At 33.4% G+C, this 25590-nt stretch overlaps 1 protein-coding gene across 1 annotated transcript in view; it reads left to right on the forward strand.

Annotated features, from left to right (window-relative positions):
- Positions 1–963: 963 nt before the first annotated feature.
- Positions 964–25590, forward strand: part of LOC108767712 (limbic system-associated membrane protein) — a 197433-nt gene continuing 172806 nt past the window's right edge. Inside the window, exon 1 of the mRNA XM_018517712.1 lies at positions 964–1134. The gene's annotated coding sequence lies outside the window, so the exon portion shown is untranslated. The remainder of the gene's footprint in view (positions 1135–25590) is intronic.

Here is a 25590-nt window from a genome sequence, read left to right on the forward strand (position 1 = left end):
AAAGCTTCGCGTGTCACAACGCAAGATCGAGCAAGATGAAGAAAAGCGCGATGTAGGAAGAGGAAGTAGAAGGAAAAACCGTATGAGAGAGAGAAGGGATCGCATTAGAAGAAGAGCGGAGGAAAGTACGGAGACTGCGTGAGAGTGGGAAAACGTGGTTGTAGGGGGTGAGGTGGAGAAGCGATAGAGCGAGGTTGGGCAGAGAGGGAGGCACCGACAGAGACAGAGAACGAGGGTTGGTTTGCCGAGCTCAGTTACGCCGCGCCCCTTGCGATGAGCGTTGCACCACACGAGTGAGATCGCGGTGTCTCCGACAAGGCGATCGCTCTCTTCTTCTCCACACTGCCACTTTTCCTTCCTTTTTCGTGGTAGTGTAAATAAAGCAACGCGTCTGTTGATGCGTCAAAGAGAGCTAGGGAAAGCTCCTAGTCTCGTAAGGGAACAGATAGCGCGTTAGAGGTACACGTGTTTCTCCATCGGAGAATTAACAGCCGACTTTGTCAACATTCGCATTAATTCTCCTCCTTCCGCTTTCTTAACTAAAAAAAAGGCCAAATAATTTGATCATAAAAATAAACTGTTTATAAAAATATTAGAGTAAGAAAGGCGTGAGGAAATTGCAAGGTGGTGTCACGCGGAAATTAAGTGTGTTAAAGCGAAGACAACATGCGACGAATATATTGATAAATTATACACTTTCCGGTATTGTGTATAACGAACAATGTAGTTTCTAATTAACATTGGTGATAGCTTATTCTCGTGCAAATTTTACTTGAGAGACTTTCACCAAGATAAAGTATCGTTTAAATCAAAATAACTCAATCGTAAAGCTGTGCGAATCGTCATCTTCCGGAAAGAACTTAAACTCCGGCTGTTTGAATTTCAAGTTTAATTTATATTACCACGAAGCGGACAAATGCTTGCAACGATGTAGATGTAGTGGCAAAGTTTTAACAGATAAGACTTTAAAGAAGGAAGCATGAACATGATTGAGTGATGCAATGCGTGAATTCGTTTGAAAAGTTTCCGAATAAGAAGATATGAAGTAGCCGAAACTTTTAAAATCTTCGCCAGACGGAATTGGATTGGATGAAGCGAAGTCGATGATGTAATTTTGAGGCCAATTCATCCAAGGTAAATACTTTATGTTTTTGGCACATGCTTTCAGCTGTTTAGATGGCACTTGGTTTATCTAATGAAAAAATAATGTTTTGTTTTTATGTGTCTTTTATTTTGCCATGTTAAAAAAATCAGTTATTTTTTTAAATAATGCAATGTTGGCTTTGTAAAATAGTGCAAAGCTTTGAAAATTTTGCGTTTAGTATGGTATGAAAAAGATAAAACACGACAAAAATTTTATAACTTTGTCACAATCTCCGCGTAGAAATATTTTTTACTGAAAATTTTTGACACAATATTTTATTATATATAAACACAGCGTTGGGGTCTAACATATACTAAAACGTATGCAGTTATATCTATTGCATAATTGTATTGAGGCAAATGTGATTTTCCTTATGATAAAAATAATGACATCACGAAGAATTTTCAACAGACGAATTCAAGGCTATTTTAAAGCTGCATGTTGTACGTGGGAACTTTATCTAAAAATGCATACATGACGTTCATAAAAAAATATACATATATACACTATATGAATATATGTATATACTGCAATATACACAACATTTGTAAGATAATATATACATAAAAAAATATCGTTACGCAAAACTAAAAGCACAAAAAACAAAAACAACGTTATTCTTGTAATTTGAGAAAAATACGCCAAATTCCGCACTTGTCTCGCATTTTTTAGCTACAAAAACTATATAGTGAACTAGGTCGAAATACAAAGCGTATTGGCATGCTGCATTTATTTACGAACTATAATCCCACAAAAAGGGAATGACCTAATAAATCTACCCTTCCTGGCATTCTACACCGTGCTGGCATTTCTCTGTATAAACCCATGTTTATTATCCGCAAAATGAATTAACCATGGATCTCGGAAAACCGGAATTTTCGGACAGTCAAATGTCTTTGATGTCACGAACAAGTTATTACGAACAATCAATTGTACGTTCCATGAGAGCGAACGAGGCACCGCGGACGGATACGCAGGAAATCGAGGACGGAAACTTGAACAAGCTTTTAACCACCTAGACAGAAATGTCGAGAATGCAGCCAGCAGGATTCATTCCTCGCGGCAATTTGAACTTGCTCGATTTAGGCTTGAAGAACAAGTATACGTTCTAGTTTTAAAAGTCAAGCTTTCCAACAACTAAATTGGCAGAAGAGACTCTACCCCGTGCGCGTGTGCGAAAGACAGTTGTCCCACTCTATCGAATTGTCTACAATCATCTAGGTCAAAGCGGCCAAGACCGATAGGAGAACTTGAACTCAATCGTTGACTTTGTCCCCTATTGCCGATTTTCGCCTGTTTAAACGTCTCATCCTTTTCTCGAAGTCGGACGCGACGCGATAGTAAATAAACCGCCCTTACAGAATTCCAATTTAACTTTCCAGCACCACTCCGAAATTTTCAATCATAGTTTACACTCTGGACAGTTGAGGGAAATAACATACATTTTTTATGGCTCCGAACTATGTAAGAATATGAAAAAATTTTTGTACTCTTGTAAAAAGTAAATAAAATACAGTCTAGTTTTTATTATTGTTAAAGACAGATTAAAAATAAGTTTTTACTATAATAAAAAGTAGACTGTGTATTTTATTTATTTTTTACATATTGAAATCTGAATAAAAATTTTGAGAAAACTATCGACTATGCTTTAAAAAGCACAAAGTGGTGCTGGAGGGTTAACACCGAGAAATTACTTATTTTGAGAATTAAAAGCACTGAACCACAGTATTAAAGCTGTTGTTCAGTGCTTTAAGTACTACAATATCAAATTTCTGTAAAGGGTAAATAATAGATACAATTGTGTTAGGCTTATAATTTCATTTCTTTCAGTATTATATTATTTTTGACAATTTGCCGGCTGTATACATCTCTCTCTCTCTCTCTCTCTCTCTCTCTCTCTCTCTCTTTCTCTCTGATAAATTACAAAATATTGGCAGATGTTTCGCAGAAGTTTGACAGAGATTTGTTGAATTGTATTATATTCGTAATTAATCAAAACGTCAGTGCGATAGAAATCGATCGTTTAATGATAACAAAGTGCAACATAAAAACAACAATGTAACGATAATTCAATTAATATCTAAAATATTCATCAGCTGTAAACATTTTTAACTCAAGCCTGTAAATTTGGCATACTGAAAAAGTACGGAATTTGTTCTCGTATTGAGGCCAAACAGCCTCAATTATAAACAAATCAAAGTTGTTGTGCCTGAGCATTTTATCAGCTGGTTTTCACCCTTTTTCGTGACAGGCGGAGGAGACACCGTCGCTGTGAAAATCCGACGAGCTTTCCGCTTTTTGTCAAAAGATTGGATGATTAATCATACCGTCCTATATCCTCTTGTGCCCTTTAGCCTGTGTATGTATCTACACATACGCGATACGCAGTTATTCCCACGCGCACATGCGTCACTGGGCCGTGTACCTTTTAGCGAACGAGAATTCATCAACGTCTAAAACTAGAGAGAAGCTTTCGTGAGTGATTGACCCCGTGCTAGACCTTGTCGTTCCGCGTTGTTTCATTCCCAAGTCTAATATTTCTAATTCAATAGCCCAATACTTTTAGCACGACCAATTCCTCTACTCGAATGTATCACGATATTTAAAACGAATAAAGATGAATTATTATTAGCATTTTACGATTTGGTTTGGTGCAATTCATCAAACGCAATATGGCAAATATTACATGCAGCATATGCCGATGTGCTCTTTCTTTTCCAGGATAACTTTGTATTTAATTACAATCCATTTAAGTTTTCCACGACTATTAGATTTCCAAGATCCTATCAACGTCCACAAATTTAATCATCGTTTTGTAATATGATTTTAACTTCATAATGTCATATTGTCAATCGCGTCGCCAAAATTACGTCCAGACTAATAAAAAAGCTGCAGACTTTTATATCGAAAAGTTTTATGGTCACGGTTAAAATATTAAATTAATTGTGATTATGCAAGAGTATCCATTTCAACAGATTTATCCTATCATCGTCAAATCTCTCTCTCTCTCTCTCTCTCTCTCTCTCTCTCTCTCTCTCTCTCCCCCCTCTCCTCCCTCCCCTCTCCCTCTCCCTCCCCCTCCTCTCTCTTTCTGTTCCCTCCCTATCTCTCCCCCTCCTCTCTCTCTGAAGGTAGATATAATAAAAAATAGATACAGTCTTGCTATTTCATTGGATACTCGGTTCCTGTCCTCTCTTTCTTTTCATTTTTCCCTTCTTTGATTACTGCACTGCAGTTTTTAGTAACCTAACTAAACTCAATAAAAACTCGAGTTTAAACGATTAATTAACGCTTGCATGCGTTTCATTTTCAACTTGTACAGAGATGAGCACATCTTGCACTGCTATGATGCGCTGAGGTGGTTCTCCGCAAATGACAGAAAAACCTATCTCAATTCTTACTCGCTGTTTCTTTATTTTCCATTATTCGTTCCGATATCCCTTCCTACGTTGCTTTCAACCTCCATCAATCCTTGTACCATTTCTTTAGACCTAGCTTTCTCTTCCTATAGAACCTCTACCTACCAGTGCTTCTTTCATTACGCTGGCACCACAATGTAGAACTCGCTTCCAATTACGATCAGAAAATCAAAGACACTTAGCATAAAACGTGTTCTTTCTGTTATCTATGATAGCTTGAGACAAGGTAATTTTCGCAATTTCCTTTCATTTTTCACATGTACCTAGTACATAACAATGTTATCTTGTGTTTTCTTTTTTCACTTTTATAATTTATGTAATTTTCATTTCTTTATTTTATTTGTATTATTTTTTTGTATTTTCTTTTGTTACTTTATATTTTTAGTTCCTTTGCTTCTTCGTTTTTTTTCTTTTTCTATTTTCTTGAAGGGTTCGCCTTAGAATATTAATAAACGCCATTATCTGTTTATCTATCTATCTCTTTTGTTTTCTTCTTTTCTCCTTTCGTCATCGATATGCAATTTAATTTTGAACATACAAATTTGCTCAATCCATCAACATTGACCTCATTCAATCTCATCTCACCATTTAATCTGCATGAGATAGGTACGTACGATTAGACGATTCTGCGGAAACGGAGAACCATTCAGTATTCCGCGCTTATCCACTCGCTCAATGGCCTTCACAATCCACGTTAGCCATGTAGTCCGAATTCAACCGTGGGTAGCCGGGAAGCTTATGAGCTTTTCAACGCACAGATCAACGGGAGTTTGAAGCCTACGAGGATGACATAACTATGGTATATACGTATCGTGGTCGATCGATTTCCGTATCTCAAACCGTTTCCTTATCCCTAAATAAACACTACCGTGTAACGTCGTATGGCATTTAAGTCAAGCTACGTAAATTGCATGTGCGATTGTCAGTATCATTTGCAGCTAATTATCTGCTTTCTCTGCATTGTATTACAGCAAAGATATACATTTCAGATTATTAACCCTTATCCTACTAAGAGGAGTCACTAGTTACCGAGCGATTCCTGTTCGTGCAAGTTTCTCTTTGCGTCTTTCGGTAATTGTAAATTATACTACATTTTATTATTTTCCAAAATGAAGTGCCAATATTTATTCTAGAAAGTTGAAAGTATGTTGGTGAATTTTTAGAAATTTTTTAAATTATTCTGAATAGATGAAAAAAACGGACGAATTCTACTACTCATGTTAGTATGGATGAGGCACAAAATTGTACTTACAATTAGTAGGGTAAGGGTTAATAAATTGTTTGCCAATTTATTTATGATACTCTAGTTCTGTTAGGATCGTATTTCAAGACTGAAAATTAAATTCGGTGAGCGGTTTGCAGGATTGGAATTGTATATAAATTCACACCAAATTATTTAGGCACTAAAGATCCAGCATGATCGTTTAAAGGGCTCCTAAAAAGTCGCCTGTTTTACCGATTTAATATTATAGGATTTAAGATTATGGCACATAAAAAAACTTAAGACGTAAGATTTAAGTAGTAAACGAATTGATTAATCACAGTAGAGATTATAATATAAGCAGTAGCGAATTCAACATGTTAATTTCCTTACTGCTTAAGTCTTAAGTTTTTCTGTATGCCATGGCCTTTAACTGCATATAATCGTAGCATATAAGGCCGCTGGAACAATAAGCATCCAACATAAAGACGCCATATTGATTTACATAAGATGTTCATTAGTCCAGCAGCCTTAAGTTGTGGTTATGCAGCTTATGTTAGTTTGTGTGTGATGGCTCTTACATACATAGAACATTTATATATCATTGACACAACATATTCTATCAATATTGCACACATAATAATCATTATTGTTGAAACGGTGAACTAAGACAGAAATCTGCCGATTATACAATAATTTATAAAAAAAGGCAGTTATAAATTATACCATATACATGAGAATCTCTTTATACATATGAATGGTATTGAACATGGAGTCGCATCACCGAAGATTCATCAACATCATTATACGAATACGTTGCGTCTATAGAAATTTCATGTACTATTGATAGGGTGGACATTGGAACACAGTGTTAAACGTTTGCGTATGTAATACTAATTTATTTGGTGACACTGAAGATGGCCTGATGTGAAAAGGTCGAAACATATGTCTTATCATTTTTAATAATAAATGTCAACTTTATTATTTTTATGTTAATGTTGTAAATACACACTAAGCATCAACAACCGGCTTGGCTCCGTAGCCTTGTTATTACATATTGTTAGAATTTATTCGTTGGAGCCTATATCGAAATTGAAACTTAAAATTTCTAACTAATCTTTCATTAGGTAGCCTAATTCTAAGAATTTAATATTGTTTGTTCATGTAAATTCCTAGTTTAAGGATTGTTTTATACGTACAAAGTATAAAACTTATATATAAAACAAATATTGTTACGAGTCGACGACGGAAGCCAATAACAAAATTGCAATTTTCCAACTTTTTTTGTCTTTTACATAAAGTCAACTAGTTTGGACTGCATTATCGTTTATACTTTAATTGTGGAAAAGGATTTTTAAATCTGTAAAGGCAATTATAAAAATATTTATTTAAAAAATAATTGCAGTAAAATATAGATTACTTCATATATATATATATATATGTGTGTATAGGGTATACATTTTTCTAAATAAACTTACTTTTTTCCTCTCTTTCTTTTTTTCTACTTGATCGTAATAGTCATTAGAGCTTCTGTTATATTTCCTGGTGTTCTTGATATTTTATTATGCACGACTTTCGGATTTGCTTAAAAACAAGTTATAATTTGCGCCAAGTTATTGAATCGCTCGCGCTCCTTCTTTGTGTCAGAGCACGAAGACAGCATCGTAATTGTTGCCCGAGCAAAATTAATCATCTCGGTTTACTTTTAATTTGCATTCAAGTCGCTGCCTGCTAACGACGTTCACCGTGAGCAATACTAATATGCACTATATTACAATTACAACACTGGGTCATGGAATTACGGTAATTTATAATGATATGACTCTGTACATCACATTTATTAAGAAAATAAGATAGTCTAATTAAAATGTATAATTAATCAATCAAATTTTTGCAAAATGTAGATATTATTCACATAAATTTGAAAATTAGGAAATGGTTTATACCTATCTCTATGAAAGTTAATATCTACACCGAATTTAACATATATAATATACTGTTTGATTGGCGTCCATCATGAGCGGCGTACGTTACGCATTTATGCAATAAATTAATCATGCATCGGCGTACAGTAGACGTAAAATACAGAACATGTAATAATTAAATATATATGCAATTATGCGATCGATCGAATGTTTGCACAAAACAACCGTTTAGTATAATAATCCTGAGAAATATTTGATATCGCTATTATTTCGTTCTTTTTAAAACGTTTTTCGCGTTCTTTTTAAAACGAATAACCGGGATATGGTGTCAAATTTTCGGAAGCAATCGTTTTGTGACGTAAAAGTTGACAGCGTTTCAGTAATGGATTTTTGCATTGTTTGCGCGAGAAAAAAAATTGGCTGCGCGGAACTTGTGCGGATTCACGGCGACCGTGTAACACGGCACAGCTTCCCGAAATTACTTTCTCGCGGCGCGCAATCCGAAATATCGTCCACTTTTGCCTTAATACAGTACAGTTTTGCATCTCTATGAAAGTTCAATCAGCGAGTAACCGGATTATACGTCCCGTCGTTCATCCGTTTCTCCGTCGATATTATTTTACAATGAATACCTCCTAAACCGCGCGATTCTCGGTGCATCAGAGAAATATATCAAATAATATGATATCGGACAATCACATTGGATAACGTTATCGTTTAATCAATCATCACAATTTTGTATCTTGCTTCGTGGGAGATACAAAGACTCCGTAATTTAATGCAACGCTGTAAATCAGATTATGCATACATTAACAAGCGTTCCCAATTTTTAACTGTGCGAATCTCTCGTATTTCGTGAGCATACCGAACGGACGGTGTAATTGCGAAATCCTTAATGAAATATTGCATTTCCCCGTACTTCCGCGTATATGTGAACTAAAATTCTCCTCTCTCGCGCGTACGAGAGTTTTCCTTTCATTCTTCTCCGCAGTAAAAATCTGCCATCGCCCGTGTGTTTGCGACGACAACTAGTCTCACGCCCGATAGTGCTCGTTCCAGGATGTTAATTTGCAAGCAATTCAGTACAAATCACGGAAGGGAAGGAGAGAAGAAAATGAGTCTTTAAAAAAAGATAAGAGAAAAATTCATTTTCCACACTGTTTGTCTTGGACGCTGGGTCGAGATACCCAGCGTGTGGCGGCTGTTTTCCTCTACTCGTTCCGTGTTACGGACGGAATTGCGACTCACGCTCGAATAAAGAGTCGCCGGTACTGTGAAACGAGAACGGCAAATGAATTTTAGCGTGATTCCAGCTTTGTAATCCCGTTTAAGAGCTAATGAGAATAGGATTCTGAAAATTGCTCGAAAATCTATCTACTGTGCTAAGCTTATTATGACGTATGCCAGGATTATAGTTTACGTTAAAGTCATTACCTACTCTATAATTCTTTAGTCTACGCCATATTGTTATAAATATTCCTATGATAGATCGGCTATTAAATTGAAAATAAAAATACTAAAAATCTTTATGAAGTTTATTTATTTTCTTCTCTTCGTTAGATGGAAAGAACGGTTTTGTTAAAATATCCAAAAAACCTATATACAGATTTGAAAATAATTTTGTTAGATTATTTTAAAATAATTATGTAGATTATATAAAATAATTATGTAGAATACTCAAACAGATGTCAAAACTTTTGCAGTAATACAATTAAACAGACAGAAAAAATTTTCCAATTTAACATACTAATATTTAGTATTTAATTTCACAATTTACATAATTTTTTTATCGGACACCGGCTCGTTTCATTTTACTACATTTTCCAAGCCAAGTTGGCATTTTACAGTATTACAAAGTCGAAGTTTATTTTACTCGGAAAAAATCTCTATATTTTCGATGTTAAAGTTGTAAGAGAGTAAATAAAAATTTTGAATTAATTAACTCCCTAACTATTATACCTGGGCGTCCCACGTAATTATTTTAATGGCCTAACAAAATTATTTGCAGATCTGTATTTAATTAACTTTTAGATACTTTAGCAAAATTATCCTTTGCATTATTTAATTATGCACGAGATTAGTTAATCAAGTAATAAAAGGTTTTCCGTTTCATTCTACTTAGATGTTCTCAATTCTATTTGATTACACATGCATGCGCTGTGCAGTGTAATTTCAAGCGAATTCACATTTGCCACAGAAGTAGCAACGCACGCACGATCGTAAGTGACAACTTATCGATGCAAACTTGACGGTACCGTGTGAATATTGAATGGCGCACACCGTGTACACACCATACGTAAATCAACATTGTGAATGTATTAATTATTCGGTCTCGCGACAGAAGCGCGTTCCCAGAATCTGACAGGTACACGTGGGGCTGCAAGCTAGTTAACATGTTCGATGATATTATTTCGACATTGAAAAGGTTACGATACAAATTTGATATTGACTATATTACACAATTTATTTTGTTAGCCCTTTAAAACGTATTCGAAATAATTGTTTACTCATAATTATTTTATAGAAAAACATTAAAACGCGAAACGTCATAAGAAAATTTTCATTTGTGCTTTGTATAATTGTTTAAAATAAATGAAACGCAATTGATTAATAATTATTTGGTTTTTTGATGGTTGATTAAAAATTATTTTACTTTCATATTTATTTATTTGTCGAAAGCATCTACGTTTCGTTTAATTGAAAATCAAGTGTTCAATGTGACGTTTTCACATTTCATAATTTTTTCTAAATATTCTCATAAATATAAATTAATTCTTTTAATTAATAAAAATATTTGAAAAGAGAGAGAGAGAGAGAGAGAGAGAGAGAGAAATTAATTTTGTATACAATTAAAAAATATTAAATAAAATATAGAAAGTGCGAATACGTAACTTTTGTTCCGCAGATTGTAAATTTAAATATTTAATGCGCAGGTTAAGTTAATTAAATGTCTGCTTTCAATTATTGTTCGCAAAGTAGTACATCAAATTAAATAGCGAAAAAAATTTTCGATTAAAAAATTTAAATGTTAATATTTGGTATTGAATTTTACGATTTCGCATAATTTTTTATCGGACAATATCAGCTCGCTTCATTTCAATGAATTTTCCAAACCAAGTTGGCAATTTTCCACGTCTTTTAATTTCGCGGTTTTTACAACTAGTAGCTTCTCTCACGTCGAACTCGTAACTCTTCCTGTGGTCAGAAATACGTGCCGTGTTCGTGAAGCTTTTACGGCAACCACACCACAATACACGAGTAAATTCACCGTGTTCCGCTTTCTGTTTCTTCCACCTTGAAATAAGATGGTTACCGTTTAATGTAAGACACCGCGGTGCACCAAGATTTTGTGAAAATTAACAGTGCTTTCGTAAAATTATATGTATATGAAAATGAAGTAACCCGAAAGAATTTCCATAGCCGTTTTCATTTACAAGCTGCAACGTATATCAAGAAAATATGTGCTAGGAAAAACAAGTTAACTATGCGCTTAGGTATGTTTTATGTATAACGAGTTAATGCATACACCGTAGATATTTTTCTCTAAAAATATTTTGTTTTCGATATCGAGATATCAGTTGCACATGTTAAAACATTGAATATCATTAAATTGTTTTCAAAAACTTTATTTTTCTTATATGCATTATTTCGTAATATCTTGTGCATAACATATCTCTATCGAGTGTATTGATTTATTAATTTAGTTAAATTTAAGATATAAAATGAATATCTAAATTATTTATATTTATATAATCGATAAAACTAAATTATGCCGTATATAAACTTTATCCATTATTTATGATTGTTTATTAATTTTTATTTTGTTTATACATAGCCCGCGATGGTAAACCAGATTGTAGAAAACAGATTATTAATTCCATTCTAGAATAATACCTTGAATCTACAAAAATCTTGAATACGAGATAATCTCTGATTTATTAATTTTTCTTTTTAACGTAAGCTTACCCATTTATATAATGAATGGCCTGAGTTTAAAGAAATCGCTACCATCAACTATAGAAGAGAGAATCGGATAAAACTTCTTGAGATATTTTTGCCGAAAAAGTGCCATGTTTTTAAAAATCTCGAATTAAAAGCTCAATAGTCTTCCTGGCAATCAAATATATCATAAGGCAAGTAAACTTTAAAGCAAAGATACTTTTAGGAATATCTCCTTGAAAGAAAACGACTTGAAAGAAAAATAATAAAATATAAAATTCAGTTTAACGTTTCACAGTATTGCCTCAAGTGTTGCCAGGCATAATAAATGATAAACAAGCCGTTCAAGAAGTCATTATCGTTAGATATGCTAATCACGGAAGTGGAAGTCGCCACGGGCGCATCCGCATCGTAAGTTTCCGCCGGCAACATCCACTGAATTGCTAACCGTATGGCTATCGGCGCGGCAGGAGCCCGAAGGAACTTTCGTGACGAATCTCGTTTCGACTGTACTCGCATAATTTTGCCATTGAACATGGTCGGAAGTACGGTGAACGCCGTATTCCGTGTCGCTCCTTTACAGCGTTCCTTCATTCCCCGAGCAGCCTTGCTTCAACCCTGTTATCCGACCTTGTCGCACTCACCCATCTTTTATCACATTTCCTATCTTTCATCCTCTCCTTCTACCTTTCCTTCTATCTCTTCCTCTCCCGATGCTACCTCTCGATCTCTTCTCACGCGTCTGTGGTCCCTTTCGCAGACCGGAATACAAATTACCCGATAGCGTGTCGCCTCGCGAGTAAAGTGGATAACGGCAATTAGAACATCATCCAGAACAAGAGCAGCATGGGTCTGAATTGTTTAATCCTGACTCTTTTCTTACTTGCGAATAGCTAATACATTTTGGTGCGACGAAATGTCGCTGACGATACATCATCAGTCGCATTACCTGTGTAAACCATGCTAATTATAATGATAATCAGATTAACCTACATCAGTCGGTAACGTCGACGTTTAATGCGAACAATTTATGCTGAAGCGATATTCAAATATGATTCACTAATGGAAATAGTATTCTGCGGAAAATGTAAATCTTCTTTACTTTTCTTATCTTCAATTACTCATTCGAAAAAACTTATTTTTACTTTTTACTAACCTAATGAAATGAGGAATTCAAGTTGTATTATCTGATAAAAACGTATAATGAAGAAGTGAAAATGTAATAAGTAATATACGCAAAAATATGGAAATATTATAATTTTTTAATAAAATTATTTTATACAATCTATGTATAACAAAGAACTACATTAAATTCGTTATGCAAGACCAGAACTAAAATGACCTATCGTGATTAAAAGAAATGCAAACATATGTATGATCTCTTTCAGCTGTTTAAATGAATTGATATTATCGAGCCAGTTCACCGGATAGAGTTTACTTTGACGATAGCAAGAGAACGAATACACAGAAGATACTAAAGAATTAATACATGCGCAAACTCAACCTTCGAAAAGTACACTTATTCGTGGAAAGTTGTGCGCACGAAGTAAATAGCACGTTTCTCTTTTACTATACATATACTTCTTCTAGTAAATAAAATCAGACGAGCATTTCCATAATTTCTCTAAAAGAGCCGCGAGATCTTCAGTCTATAATATCAGTTATATATTATAATCTGTTACACATTCGAGTTCCTCTTTGACAGAGATGCAATTTGTCGAATTTATATAAAGAGGAATCTAATCTGCTTATATATTTTACATTAATTATAGAAATATATTAAAGTTCATTCTTCCAAAATGTGTAAAATAATCGTTACGTCAATTTCTATGTACGTTAGAAACTCACGAATAATTTTATTAAAATGAAGTAAATTAACAAAATAGTTTTTTCAGAACGAGCGCAAGTTACTTTATCGATGATGATACGAGCTTTTATTTCTTTATATTTATAGCGTTTCTCGCGCAATAGTTAGCTTATAACTTCTCTGTTTCGTTGCAGCTGACAGTAAGGCTTATTGGAATTCACATAGCCATGCGTGTTTGTAAGTTTGTCACAGTTATCTGCTAATATACTTGTTGTTGTGTACGATTCGCTTAGATATTCTCGTATATCTTCGGAATACAAATGGGCTTACAGTATGTTCTCTCGAAGGCAAACTGGATAATGGTAATTAGGACGTCTAACTGCACGGAGGTAACTTCAAACTCTGATTATTACTTAGCTTATCTGAAAAATTAAAGGAATTATATGATTGATGAGCGATTTGACAAGTTAAAATTGTACCACGTAGTTGCCGTCATAGTTGTACGGACACTTCACTGAATGACTTGACGGTAAAGGAAGTGTCATACGATATCTGACGGAGCAGAAGTTCAAGGAAAACTGATACCTGTGTCACGTATATAACCAATCGAACGCTCTCGATAGAGTCTACTTGAAAATTGGACTTCTGTACCACACAGAGGTAGACGGGCGAACTTTTGCGGGCGAACTCTACTCGCATGCGGTAAGTTTCGTCGATAGTTTTGATTTCGCGGCACTCCGTGGTAACTAGCTGGTAAACGCAGCGACGCCTGTTATACCATACTATGTACGGATGAAACTTTCGACGCGCTCTTTGTCAACGTGCGATTTTTCGCTCCCTATACGTCTCGATCGACTAAGACAAACGATTCCTTCAGATTGAAGAAATGCTCGTATCAAAAAGATCGAGAAACTTCGGTACAGTTAAGTATTCTCTAACAAGTTCGCTCTACACATTCATTTATACATGAAAGTATTGCAATATTAACTCGAATATTAATCTTTACAGGACAGCAGCGTCACTATAGTGGCACTGTTCTATCTTTCATATTGCAATTTCTATGCTTGCTCTTATCGTTAATACTTGTTCTGTCGGACTCCTATATTAAAATTAATCGTTACGTGGCGCTACCACGAATACATATATTCGCAAATCAAAACTTATGCATCTGTATATACCAATAAGCCTTATTTGCGCTTTATTGCTTGTGTATTGTAGTACAAACGTCTTCAATTTATCATTTCATTTTATAGTCAAAACTTTATGCATACCGACATCAAAAACATCTTTGTTAATTTCAAATTTATTCATTGAACTGTCATATTGCGATCTACCATTTTGAACTTTGAATTTCTGATATCAAATTTAATTTCAGCGGATGAAAGAAGAGTCTTATGTAACAAATCTCTAAAAGAAAAGCTTTTACGAGATTTGTCAATTTTTAAATATTGGCATTACCATAGTAGACGAGAAACTACTATAGTAACTCTGAGATAATATAATTTTGAAACAAGGAATATAATGAATTATATTAAATGTTACTTAAGAAAAAGCTGTACAATTTTGTAAATAGACTCACTCATCTAAAGGTTAAAGAACGGAGAAATGTTGATTGTTGTATGTTATGAAAATGTTAAGCATGAAATGTACCTGTGCTTTGCATGAATGTTCAATCTATGACTGTTGCAAGAATATTTTCAATGGTCTGACAATGGCGTCTGGTATTCTACGTGTTTTAAACAAATGCAATCTGATTATATCGGGAACACTTAGAGAAATGAAAAGAAGCAAACGCGCACCCGCAGGTGTTCTTATTTTCTGATGTGTTCGCCGCGAAGAGTACGAATCGAAAAGATGCGAACGAATATCCGATAGTGTCAATTCAGCAATAGATGGAGTCAGCTGTGAATTCATTCAACGGAACGCAACGTTGCACCGATCGTTGTGTGCACCGGTGTGCATTCGATCCAGGTGCCGACGTAGCTACTCAGTGAGACCAAATTGCTGAGCAAAGTGACAGAAGCCAGGGGTTTATGCGACAATGGCTATATCGATTCAACTTTGATTGAGTGTATCCACACTCTGTTTCAAATATTAAAAAAAATTGCTGTATGCTGTTAAATTCGTAATGTCAAATTACATCCAATAAATTATTTTTAAACATTCCTATGTTGTCACTACTTCTACTCAGTACATCGATTTAACTAAAACAATAGAGTTAAACAGTTTCACCTAAAAAATATTAATTTGTCTCTTTATTTTATTATTTAGTTAACGTACATATAAAAGTTAATATTTAACGTTATTTATTGAAACTAGGCAATTCAATCACAGAAATTTGATCAGATGTGATTGGTTTTTAAACACAATATGTCTTAAATTAAAATAATTAATTATGATATATTTGGAAGTTAAGAATAACAAAATTATTTAACTTAAGAAATTGGTTTAAATTTAATCCTTTCATATTTAAGAGTGTACAAATTTGCAAATAAATTCACTAGTCAAAAATATTACCTAATAATTCAAATTATTAAATAATTAAATTAATGTTAAAGAATTAAATAACGTAAGTAAATGGCTTATTCATCTTCCCTCCCTTTCCCTTCTCTTTCTCTCTTCTAAAAAGAATGAAATAGATCGATATAACGTTTAATCTATTTTATATTAGTTATCATAAGATGATTAACTCGCAGTACATAAGCAAAAATTTTATTATAAATTCTGCAAAAAATTTGCATGCGCGTGATAGCGATACCTTATTGAAAATTGGTAATTTTTCCCTTGGCGCCAATGCGATTTTTTCCATACACAGGCTGTATAGGATATTTTCATACGGCATGTTGTGATAACGGTATGGATATTTGCGTCCTACGTGAGATACAGTATGCGGTTACGCTAGCGAAAATTACGTAGAGCAAGATTCTACGTAGAAACAAGACTCACGTGCAAACACACACACACATCCACGTGTAATAAGCGTGCGCACATTATGCGGCTCTAATACTAGAACCCACCACGCCCAACGTGACTGTGGATACACGTTCTTTACACGAAATATGTGTACGCAAGCAGGGTGCATTATACAATTTGTGCACAGTCCACGATGTTAAACAACGTAGAAATGAGATTTCGTACCGTCCGCATATTAATGTCTAATTGTTCTTAGAATGGACAGCGGTCACGAATATATTTTCCTCATGATTTGGTCTTACTGCAAAATATAATAGTTGTATCACATACTTATGTTACATCTCACGCACTGCATAAACGGACACATTTGCGTACACTGAGAAAAATATCCAATGCTTTTGATCGGAAATAACCGTTCTAGTGCTTTTTCCGATCAATTTCGATCGGATTCAGGATGATCCGATGAAGTGACAAACACCTTTATCCGATGAAATGTAATTTCCGATTACATGTGAACGGAATATGAACCGCCATATGCCTATCCGTTGAAATTTTATCGGATAAACCTACAACTTGATCGGTCATTAGAACGGATAAAAAGAGAGTATTTTATCCGATCAAGTTTGATATCCGATCAATTGAAAAGCGCTGGCCAATCACAGAATAGTTGGTCGCGTGATCAGCGACTCTTTCCATAGTCTCTAGGCTGATGGCATTACTTTTATGTTAAGGTCAAGCGAACACGTGTCTCTAGTGCGAATATCTGTGATTTTTATTACGTGTCTCTATTTGATATTACGCATTCGTTCTTATTCTTCGCTGCATAAACTGCAATATCATTGCAGTATCGAAAAGAAATGTGTGACGAAATTTCTCAGGATATGAAAACAGTGCTTGACACTTTGAAAGTTGAGGAAAAAATAATCCACATCTTATAAGTAAGTATACCTTCTTCTTGAAAAAAAAATTCACATGTTAAATGACCAATGCTTGTTTATTCAATTGTGCTGTATAATTTGATCTGTTAACGTTATCCGTCCAAAAATGTACGCGTACAGGTATTTGATCGGATATAATGTGATCGAAGTAGTCCGTTCAAAAAGTAATGAACAGATATTTCTCATCGGACATTCCAATTAATTTATTTCCGATCAAATATTCGATCGGATCTTTTATCCGATCAAAATCATCAGAAATAATCGTTTGTTACTTTTTAAACGGATAATTCAATCATTATGATCGGAAAAAGCCTGAATATTTTTCTGAGTGTATGAATTAGTCGGAAGAAACGATCTTGCCATTCTCGTCACGTGTGAACATTCGGGACGGTAAATATTTTTCAATCTGCTATAAACGCTTCGAGAAATAAACAGGTGAACCGTGAACCGTACGAAGTACCGGAACAAGTAACCTCTCTAATTGGATTAAACATCGGCTTTCGGTGGGACGATTAGGGGATAATCGACGCCAGCGTGAAATATCCTCTTACCAAATTTGTCGTTAAATAATATTAAGCTGTAATTGCCGACAATTACGTCAGATGTTATACGTTGTAATATAAAATACATTAAACTTTTCCACAGATAAAATAATAGAATTAATTGTATATCTTTTTGCACAAAGCCTTGTTCCGCGTTTTTTTAAAATTTTCTTACTATATTTTTTACAAAACTTAAACTTTTCGCGCATTATTTATTTTTAATTTTTATTCTATTTCTCTCTTTTCTTCTGTTTTTTTAAACAATTTATAAATATATTTAAACAGCAAAAGAAATAATAGGTTGAGACTATCTCTCTCTCTCCGTTTAATCAATGCAATACGATATATCTCATCGAATTTATTAATTCAAGATGCATTAATTTTTGATTGGGTTTCGCACGCAGATACATGATGCCATCGAGTTTGCATACTCAAAACCCTCTTCTCTCAACCACTCTTCTCAACCGCTATTACGTACATATTCGCTCTCTTGTACGTTCTTGCCACTTCTCATACCATTCAATTAACATGACTGCTTGCATGTTTATTTAGAGTTTAACAAGAATTCTGCAAATTCTACTAATTGTCGAGACAATTAGCATTATTAAAACTTACTTTGTTAACTGCCAAAACCTTTAAAACAAAATTTATGCTGTTGCTGTTAGAGTTTTGCTCGTAAAAGTTTTATTATAAGATATTTTCATATGAAAGGGGAAGGGAGGAGCAAAAACAAAGATAATATTTATCATAACGTTTTAGGGATTTCAAATGGCTGTTTAATTTGTATATATTAGCGCTTGGGAAAAACTCAAGCGTTTTTTATTGCACGTAATTGCTATGCAGTATTTTGCTTTACCTCCATTTATCACGATATCGAGAGAAGCGTTGGCTTTCACTTCTCTTCGAAGTATTAATCTCTTATCGACTTTTGCAAAGTATGGACGCTTTTACTAGCTATCATAATTATCATGTCGAACCTGCGCAAAGTCCTCATATATCCTACGTAGCATCACCCCTCTGTCGACGCTTTCTATGTCGTCTAACCCTCTACTTTATCACTTCACTTAACTATACACCGTCTATCATCATGTATATATGCACGCACATACACATACACGTCCGTGTCAATTTGCGCAAACTTCATGAATATATGAATTAATGTATGTCGCGTCACGTTTACGAACACACATCTTGTGTGATGCCCATCGCAATCAGTTTAATAAAAAAATAATTACTTATGTTTAATAATCGCAACCTTTATAACTATAATATAACGTAAGTTTATTATTCTTAACTGTCTGATGTTTCAAAATGCGAGCAGCGTAATTTTTGTTAGTTAAATTAAGTAAATTACACACATTTTTGTTATTAGATTACCAAAATAATATTAATTGACAAGATCTAGAGCATATGAAGACTGTTTCTAGAATATTTTACAACGCTGAGCCCAAATTTGCTTGAAGTATTTCCATCGAGTCCAATTTTTGAGATACAAGACATTTTTACCGATATATAATGAAGTTTTATTGAAATTAGAAAAAATTAAAAGTATTAAGTGTTTAATTTTTATTTTTTATACTTTGGACAGATTTTATATATTAGATCCAGTAGCAATCGTTTAATATATTTTCGTTTCAGTATTTCTAAAAATGTTTTTTAATTATTATCAAATCCTAGATCATTCGTCTTGCTCATCAATTATTATCGCACTTAAATAAATTATTCGAAAAAAATACTGCATCTCTTAATCTCTTTTCACATGCTCTATCTTTCCAATCTTGAACCGGCGACTCTATTTGAGGTCACTCCCTCTTATTTTATAAACTGCTGGCTCAATTATTATTAAATTCTTATAGAATAATTTAAAATACTTTATTCGAATATGAGGTCAAAAATAAAAAATTTTTAATGATTCAGTATGACAGACAAAATTTTTTTAAATAATTTGATTATCTCAAAATTCGTTTGAAGAAGTTTTTAATTGCGAAGTAACATTAAATTTCCAATTTTATTGTATCTGCCTGGGAAAAAATATTTTATATACAAATATATATAATTATATGTATAAAATTATATATAATTATATGAAAAATTGACATATTTTATATACAATTATGTATAACTATACATAAAATATACCCATATATATAACACTTTTACCCGGGTAAAGCTGCTCAGTACGTTAACAGTTAATATTGATTTCCAAACTGGCTTTCAAGCTTTGGTTATGAATCCTGTGACACTAGATCCTCCCTCATGGAGGTTACTATCCTTTTGAAATTCGATATTTTCAAGCTGTTGATATTCAAACTCACAGCTGCCAAGAACCTCCTACAATCAATAGTTTCATGTGATAATCAAATTATTTTTTTTTTAATTTGAATTTTAGAATTCTGAGACCAGAATCAAATTCAGAGATCTCGAAAACTTTCAGCAAACAAGATCTTCCATAAGTTATTTTGTTAGAAAACTCCGGTCCTTAAAGAATTAAAAATATGTCATGTTATATATATTTTAAAATTGACATAACTTAAAAATTCGACCTGATAAAATTTTTCTAGCTGCAAATTCAAACTCAAAATTCATTTAAAAGAGTTCTTTTTTTTTCTTGTATTAGAAATTATTCAAAATTTGTAAACTATAGCGTTATATTGAATTTAATAAGATATACGTTACAATTTTTGTCGAATTTATGTACTCATAAATCTCAAATTTGTCAACGTAATGTAACAGGATAAAACATTAGGATAGATTTAAGAACCGTGCGACAAAATTGTGCAGATCGTCTATCTTCGATCTCTCTAGTAATGACAGTAAAGTACCGGATAACTCCATTCCGTTATTGCCACTCGAATCCTGCAGCCTCATGAGTGATATTTTATCGAGATTCTGCTTGAATCGTCCTAGCATTTTATTCCCATGGTAATAGACGTACGCTAGCAGACATCTGCTGTTAGCCTCAAAAGACCGATAAGCAATCTGGTGCTCGTAACTATACCGTGAATAATCCCAATCAATCCCGAACAAACAGTGTTTCAATTTTAAATAAATGGTTAAATCATTAATATCTCGAAATAGATAGCATATTGTAATCATATTTCGGGCTTACGACATGAGATATTGTAATAGGTATAGATTTTACTTAAAATCATTGTCCAACATTCACGAGTAATAGTGAGACGTTATCCAAAGATCGTCGACAATTTCACAGTGATTTTTACTGTGATAAAGCGAAGATGGATGCTGCGCAGGCCAATTAGGGAAACTGGGACGGCGCTGTCATAAAACGGAACTCGTTAAGCAAAAATATTAAATTTTACTTGGAACGGACCCAACGCTAGTATTTGAACGCGTATCGGTGCCCTCGCAGTATCACCACGCCTACCTATTTCCATTTTGCTCTAGGGCAATTCCACAACGAGTTCGACACATATATCGACCGTGTACGGTTTTCCGCTACAGGTGACAATAGTGCTACATAGAGAGAACTCTCGCGTTTTATCATTTCGCTTTCTATATTTCGATAGAGGATACATCTTATTTTGCCGCGATATTGTTTGTTAACAAAAACGATAACAATTTCATTTAGAACTTCATCTATCGGCTTGTGCCGCCGGCAATTTGCACCGGATGACTAAATACAATATGAGATATATTTTAACACTATCCATACCATGATTTATTTTTAAGTAGTCGATCTCTGGAGACAATGAGATATTCGCAGAGAGTGCGCGATAACTGGATTCGTTACTCAAAGCTACGCGAAACCTCGGAAAGCTCGGAAGCTTGCGATCTCGAGACTACGTGAAACTTGAGGAGTACATACAAACATACTCTCGTGAATGTGCATACAGAGGCAAACGTCCTCGTATATGCCCACATAAGTGTACGTTAGCGCTGAAATGTTGAGGCGCCACGCATGTCTGTAGTTGCCTCATACGTGCGCCGCGCATCAAACATTCATTCGGCTGGTAGCACGAAATGGAGTCTCGGCTTCAAGCACGTCGAGTACTCGGTGCCGAGCATTTACCGATCCTTTCGCCAAGTATTTTGCACTCGCTCGGGATTCACGAGAATCCGGGCCGAGCACTCTGACAGAGTCGATCGGCCGATCCCCGCTGAGTGGCTTCTATCTGATTCTTACTTGTAGCTCACGTTCTTTTCCCTCGTGTTCTATGTAGATGAATGGTGTTCATCTCCACCCTTCGGATATTTAGAAACGCTGCACTTTACTGCGCGACGTGTTAACGACGTCCCATATATATTTATAACAGAAAAGAATCAGAAAATACGTTTACTCCGCAAAAATGAAACATAACGCCCGACGTATTTAATATTTTACCGTAGTCTGTGATACAACTGCATGATCGTTGTGCGAAATGTGTCTTAGTTAATAAATGTACGTTATTCACAACACCATCCTCGGGAAATGACTTTTCAGAATTTGCTATGCAAATGTAAAAGAGCAGCGCCCAAGTATTAGAATAATTTATAATTTCGACCACTCCCTCAAGAAGTTTCTTGAAACACTGCAGATACTAACAGTAAGCTTCGAAGCGATGACGCAAAGTTTACTTAAGAAATATAAAGCAATTCCAACGAATATTTCCATTAAATGATACTATTTACGCTGCATAAAAATACTATATGTATTTTATTAAGTGCGTACCATAGAATATTTTTTAAAGATGGCGTTGAAAAAGAAAACTAAATAACTAAATTATTCTCTTATCTTATTTAACTCTTTTTATTTCTCTCTCTCTCTCTCTCTCTCTCTCTCTCGTAGCTCTCCGTCTGCAATCATATTTTCATTCCCTCCGTTTGCAATCTAGGTCTATTTTATCCACTTCAATTTTTTTACTGTTCAAAATTACTTTTTCAATATCTCTATTGTATTACTAAATAAGCTTTTAACACAAATAATAAATTTTTTATTTAATAAAAATTGAAATTTGAGCAAAAATGAGAGTTAAATTTTGCTTGCACCAAAAAAAATCAGATTACAAACGGAACGTTAAAAAGTTCTTAATCTATAATTAAGAAGATATATAAGGAATTGTTACTTAACGTGTCTCAACTGGCTTTACACGCGACATAAAAAATCCATGTTATTTAACGACTAATTTTGATTTAATTTTTGTTGATTTTATTTTCAATTGTTATCTCAAATAATATCGTTTTAAAAATATCCTCCCGAGTATTTGCAAAATACAAGTTTACGAATCTGCAATATTCGTATGTAACATTATTCCATAGGAACGAAATGCGCTCGCGGCAAATCAGTCTTTGTACCAACAAAAGAACTGAGCAGAACGATACCGCTGATACTGATGCGACAAAAATATACTCAATACGTTTAAAACAGTTCATGCTCTTTTAATTTGTATACATTTATCATAGTACATTTCCAAATATACCTGTCAGGCAAACTTAAAAATGTTTTTGTAATATCAGTCAAAAAGTTAGCAAACAAAGCCAATATTAGTCTACAAATTTTAGTCATAAATATACTCTGAAACCAAATGTAAAAAACAAAACAACAAATAATTTGACTTATAATAATTTATGCAATGGATTATATTTTGCTACAGTTTTAGGTGTAATAATTTTAGATATAATAAAATAACTTTTAAACAAACAAGTGAATCTAAATAAACTTTTGTACGAATATTTATTAAAGTTTCATTAATATATGTATATATATATATGTACATACATACAATATTTCATTTAATTCATAATGCTACTTCCTCATCGCAAATAAGTACTACAAAACACGATTTCACATACAAATTAAAGCGAAATATTAAATAAATAAATTTAATGGTTTAAACCAATATATAAGAGAATTGTGCTTAAATTTTACGCAAATATCTACTCATTGACAGACGTAATAATAGAACAATCTACAAAATTTTTATAATTTTAATAGTACTTTGAGATGTGACACATGTCATTCAGTTCCAATTTGCTTCACGCTTTTGTCCACGACGTAACACTTTACACAGATATTCGCAACATTCCAGTTATTAACGTATAATTTTCAATTAATGGAAATGGAGATTGATGAGAATGAAGATTGATAGATAATTTTGATATTATTAATGGAATACCGAATATTAATATTCTAAATGCAGAACAAAAGTGCAGGCAAAAGTAAACTTTCAAATATCGCGGGCACATCGCTGGTAAAACTGTAGCAGTGATTTCCATAACGCTTGCAAATTCCGAGGCTATATTGCAGTCATGGATCGTAACTGACCTAAAAATGCCATGGCGTAGATCCTGCTGCCGTTCGAACACAGAAAATTAAGCCTGCAATATTAATTCTAGGAGAGGCTAGCGACAATATCGTACTTTTTTATTATTTTTTTGATGAAAAGAATCATTTAGATTTTTTCTTTTTCACGTTATACATGGAATATGCTTTAATAATAACCTACATTACTATTGATCTTGCCTATCGTAAAAATCCAATGCGATGTAAAAAAATAATAAATAATTATTTAATATTGACACAATAAGTTGCAAAAATTAAATATATTACGTTACTTATTTTAAGTCATAAACGATATATAGGTTATTTATTGGCATTAATTACTTATTAATAATTGCTAAATAAATATACTATTCTCATTAAATCCTGAAACTACTTATTGCATTCATCCATATGTTTGCTTTTTTCATAAAGCATTTAATTACAGATTTGACAGATATTGATACAAATTATACAGAGAACCGCACACATGTCAACTTTTAATAATACATTGTAATGAGAACATGCCCGCGTGGGTGGAATTTGAATTTTAAATCCATTAGAACGCACCGCGAATTTTAATACCAGATTAATAATAAATATCCTAATATATATGCGAGAAAATGATTATTATTATAACGTTGTAATTATTATTCACTGTAGAGCGTCATATATTGCCCCGGCTCTACTTAATATTATTGCAATCGTTTATAATTGATTTGATTACATATATATCGACAGATGAAGAGAATTTTCATGTAAATTATCAATGAAATGAAATGCACGCATGGTGTTGCAAATACGATAAATAAAAATGCTAATATTAAAACGCATTAAAACGATGTTAATATTATTATATAATATTATGTATATATACAGAATATTTAACTAAAACTTTTTAATAAAAGAAAGTATAAAGAAAGAAATTATCTAGTAAATTTTGAATTTATTACAATTTACAAGCGATATGTATTCTTCCAAATACAAAAACTCAAAAATCAATTCTAAAATTGCATTGCTAGTAGGTACTTTGTATGTTACAAATTTTTCTTTTATTATACATCTAAACGAAGCACCCTGTATAATGTTAATATTCGTGTTTTTCTTTCTTGGCTAATGAGCTCAAGATGTATCTGACAAAAAGGCATCAAACAACTCGAAAAGTTTTCATGGCATACTTTTTTTTACACACTATCAAAGTTTACGCTAATATTTATATATATATATATATATATAGTTCTATTTTACAGCAAATACACATATATTTTAAGATATAATTTTCTTATACATATAATCTCTTCTATGTCTTAATAAAATTGCGTACTGTATAAGTATCACAAGGAGATATAGTTTCCTAGAGGTCGATCAATAACCAACATAAAGCACTTCTAGTGAGCAGGTTATCGTTAATAAGTTTACACTCATGTGTTATGTACTCGTTATTTTGATATCTAATTATGTAATTTGTAAAGCGCTTTTTTTTGTCATAACAGTTCTCGCTAATCA

The sequence above is a fragment of the Trachymyrmex cornetzi genome, unplaced genomic scaffold (genome assembly GCF_001594075.2).
Source record: "Trachymyrmex cornetzi isolate Tcor2-1 unplaced genomic scaffold, Tcor1.1 scaffold719, whole genome shotgun sequence".
In the NCBI taxonomy this organism is placed as follows: Eukaryota; Metazoa; Arthropoda; class Insecta; order Hymenoptera; family Formicidae; genus Trachymyrmex; species Trachymyrmex cornetzi.